Source organism: Egretta garzetta, unplaced genomic scaffold (assembly GCF_000687185.1).
Source record: "Egretta garzetta isolate BGI_Z169 unplaced genomic scaffold, ASM68718v1 scaffold546, whole genome shotgun sequence".
Classification (NCBI taxonomy): domain Eukaryota; kingdom Metazoa; phylum Chordata; class Aves; order Pelecaniformes; family Ardeidae; genus Egretta; species Egretta garzetta.
In genome coordinates this window covers 544994-549587 of record NW_009259986.1, presented here as the reverse complement: position 1 = coordinate 549587, position 4594 = coordinate 544994, and positions in this window count along the sequence as shown.

Sequence of the window (4594 nt, the reverse complement as noted above, 5' to 3'; positions counted from 1 at the left end):
GGTGGGTAACAGTAAGTAACAGTCTCAATTTTTGTCTGCCTGTTCTTGTATGTTCATATTACTGACTTTTTGGGCCACTTTCCATGGAATTCTGTTTGGTAGGTGGACACCTAACACCTTTACTGAAGGCAGGGAAGACCTTGCTTGCTTGGAGAATGAATTAGGATGCCAGAGAGTGGTTCCTTCTGAAGAGCAACACCTTGGTGCTGCATTTTTGGTTTTAAAAGAGACGTGCTGACACAGCGTACAGAAATTACTATCTACCTTTTGTTTAACTCTCTAGAGCACGTTTCTCTAGAGCACCTGAGAACAGGTCCTTTCCAAGTATCCTAAAAATTGATATATGTAAAAAGAAAACTAGTGGTTTCCTGATTCTTAACATTTTAAGAGTTAGGCTTGGTGAAATATTTCTAAACAGGCAAACCTAGAATGTACGCGTTAAAACCTCATCAAATATGGCATAATCCTTTGGATTGCTGGTTGCAGTGGGAAGCAGCTGCTGATTGCAGAGGGAAGGGCTTTAAGATAAGCTTTTCGGATGTACCCAAGTGAATTAGGAGCAATAAGAAAGTAACTTGTGTCACCGGTGAGAATGTCCCTGGGACTTGGCCTCAGTTGCTAACGATTCCTGAGTCACCGATTACGTGCTTAAAAATTGCCAGCAGATACCATGTCTTCTGAGGAGCACCACCATCCGAAGAAAGCGTTTCTCTCCTTCTCTAGTGTCTGTATTTTTTGATAGCTCATCTACTTTGAACCATCATACTGAACCACAATATCTTGAAGCATGTGGTTTCGTTTGACACTTTTTTGCTATTTGGGAGCCCAGCCTGCTGTGTCTGTCTTCTCTCTGCTTTTGGGAACCTTTATTGTTTTCCACAGTGGTATCTTGTTCAGTCACATGCAAACACCTGTCCTGAAATTGAATTATTCAGCGGCGTAATCTAAAGTCATCCCCCATTTCAGCATCCTGCGCTTTCTGTTGTGTGTTGAGTTATGTTGCACCATACTTTAGATGCGACAGCCATTTAATAATGTTGAAGCCTTAGCTCTGCAGGGGCTAAAAAGATCCCAGCAGGCTTGTTAACTTCTACTCTCAGACATTATGGGAAATATTTTCTCCTCCCTGGAACTCCTAGGCATCCTCTTAATTAACACTATAAAAATCCATAGCCAGGTATGCGTGAAGCCTGTTGAATTTTTTTGCAGTTTTCCAGAGTTTCTCGTTCCTTCCTATTTAACCAGACACTCCGGTGCCAAGTGAGGTATGAGAGTGTAAAAGGAATAAAGGCAGCCTGGGTCATGCTGGATACTGCATTCTTGGCGGGCAGAAAACTCATCAAATGCCTTTCCCTGACTCGCCATAGGGTTTTATTCTTTCCCCTGCTCTACTTAGTATTTTCCTCTATGTCAGTCTCTGAAGTGTTGGGCATTTTAAAACTTTGCACCTCTCCTGTCTCAGGACAGCATTCCTTTCAGTTCCAGACTGCTGTGGTCATGGTCTCTGTTGTACTTCTACATAGGATATACCATTAGTTGGTATCAGACTTCATTTGACTAGGAGTTACTTGTACAAAGATGAGAGAGATGATTCAGTGGTTTAGGAAGTGGAGAAGCAGCGTTAAAATTCGAGGTGGATGGAGAAACTTAATAAGCACTGGAAAGTGATGGGAAATCCTAGGGGATTCAGGGTGGGAATCACTTAAGATGAGGACAGAGGAGGAGGAAGGAGGAACTGCAGAGTGCTCAAACAGAGAAGGACACAAAAGTGGTCGAGGGTTGGTTATAACGTGCAAAGCCTCGGTGAGGGGGTGTCTGCTCCTCTGTAGGAGTGATGCGGTTCCCATGGGGCAGACCAACTGAGCGCTGGAGGTGACCTGCTGACAGGAAGGGTGCAACGGTAGTGATGAAGATGGCAGTGAGATCTCCTCTGGTGAGAAGAGCACGGAATATATCTGCTGCTGTGAGCAGGAGGTTTGCCATTAGTAATTTTGGTGAGGCAGTGGAAGAGGTCACCAGTAACCATCTTCCCAGCACTTCTATGGGGGAAGGCCAAGGCTTCATACAGCAGAAGAGGACCTCGATGAGGGTAAGCAGGGCTTTCTACATGCCCTTGTTGACAGGGTAGTCCAGTTTCTTTAATTCATTTATTAAATTGACTAGAATTTATGGAGAGAATTTGGGTATCAGGGTGAGCATGTGGTATGGGAGGAGTCGAATGATCTGAACAACTTGTTCAAGAATTAAGGAAATTATAAAGGCATACGTACAGACAAGCTGACAAATGTGAAAGAGGGAGGGGATGCTTGCAAATGAAAGGCTGCGAATGGTGATTTGTTGCACGAGGACTTCTTGGGCTTAGAGGTTTCTTCGGTGGTGTGTACTGCGTGTCCTAGGGAAACTGTAGCATGCTGACAGCACGTCAGTCTGCACGATCTTAACACAAAGAATTCACTTCATTGTCATGAAAGAAATACCCCAAAGCAACTGTGGTTCAGTAGCATCCATCCTTCTGCACGTCCTAACTGCTGGGTGAGGATGCAGAGGTGGTGCAGAAGCCTTGGCAGTTCCAGGCTTGGAAGAGAGCTGAAGAGCTCTAGTCATCTGTGTTGGAGGTACAAGGAGGGCAGAACGTAATTATTGTGGTGCAATTAAAGAGGTTAGAAATGGAACAAGAGAGGTAATATGTTGTTAAATACATGATCTCCAATGTGAGTGGTATCAGTCAAACAAAGGCCGTTGGTTTTAGAGTGAGCAAAAGAGGAGAAGATCTATTTGGAAGGGTTGTGGGTTTGAATAGCTATCCACCAGGGAGTGGGTGGGAGAGGACTCGACGACACAAGCTTAGTAATGATGTAAAAGCCTGTTCCCTCTCAATCACCAGTTTGTCTGAGCTCTGGGAGGCGGCGCTCACAGTTGGCTGGTTGCTTGGAAGCTGATGTAAAATAAATTGGAGGTCAAAGTCCAGCGGAGGTGACAGTGCCATGAAAATAATCACTGAGATGGGTCTTAATTGTCACCCTTGAAAATTTCAGAAGGCATACCTGGGAATGAATGGGGTTCAGAGCCATTTACAATCTTTTAATGTTTTCCCCTCCAGTCAGGAATTGTGGTGACCTGCTGTGTAAGAGTTTGCATTGCTGCTCCTCTCCCTGCATCTAATCGGACAGTACATGGTGCTCACCGGCTGTGAGAGAGCCAAGCCGGCTCCCATAGTGAGTCTTAGGCATTGGCTAAAAATACTCCCTCAGCCCAGGTGACTGACTGAGCACTGCATTTGAGTCAATTCATTTTTTCTTCTGCTTTTTTTTTTTTCTTTCCTCCAAGTTTTGCGGAAAAAGAAACAAGCAAGCAGAGGCCAAGCATTTAATGGATATATTTTTCACTGGCTCTTTTATCAACAGCGTATGAAAAATCCCAAAGGACAGAAGCAGTTAGCTAACCAATGAGGCATCATAGCCGATTTTAGGTTCCATGCAGGAGAAAAAGATGCTGAAGCCCCAGCAGCTCTAGGGGGAAAGAGATTTAAATTTAGGTTTGGTAGTGAGAAACGTGCCTCCCCTCTGCTTGGAGACCAGTCTGTAAGAGATTACCCCAGAGCAGCAGTTTGGAGGATGATAGAGACGTCAGCCTGCGAGTGCAAAGACTTGTACCACTGGATGATGAACCAGCAGGGATTTCTCATTAATGGAATGAATGTTAACAAGAATAATTCTGTTTTGTGAGCTTGGGGCGAGGGGGGGAGGAGGATAAATGGTAGGGACTGATGGATGGTCTTCACAGAGGTTTGATTAGGGAGCAGGTGAATGGCAGTGTGTGTGTGAGAGAGAGGGGGAGGTGTCCGCACGTGGTACATCCATTGCAGAAAGCAGGCACATTTCTAGTTGATCATGTCTGACAGAGGAGAGTCAGCAGAAGTAACCAGGCGGGTCCTAGGCGAAAGCAGAAGCTGAGCAGTGATGCAGGTATTTAATTTTTAGTGTCTTCTGCATTGTAGGACCTGGGGCTTTATGTTGCATGGTGGTAATGAGCCTGCACCCAAGAATTTCTCTATAAAACTTTTCTCAGTAACAGAGGTTTCCGCTTTATGCTAATAAAACCTGTGGCTATTTGATACTAATTCCCACAGTCAGTATGGGAGCACTGAGTGACAGCTTTTCTGACCTGCTTAGCATCAGTCTTGGCTCTGAAGTAACACTGTGTTAGAGCTTGTATGAGCCCTTCCCCATCCCTGAAAAAGCAGGAGATGGGCCAGACCTACTGGTTGAGAGGCCGGGCAGGCAGAACCGACAGAAGTGATCCCTCATCCTGCCTGAGGCCTTCAGATGCTGCTGGAATGCAAATAATAAATAAAACCCCCCACAAATAGTCACATAAGTTGAATAGGCACTCTAGTGGGCTTAGCTGCTCCATCCTCAGGTACAGGGATAGCTGAAAAACCGAAGGAGCCGCATGAACTGCTCGAGGGGGATGTAGAATTTGGGAAAGAAACATGAATCCCTTTGGCAGTGAGATACGAGAGACCCCTAACCTGAAAACCCAAACCTCTGATGTCTTTCCTGCTGGCTTTGCCAGAAAGCCGTTGGGAGCCCCC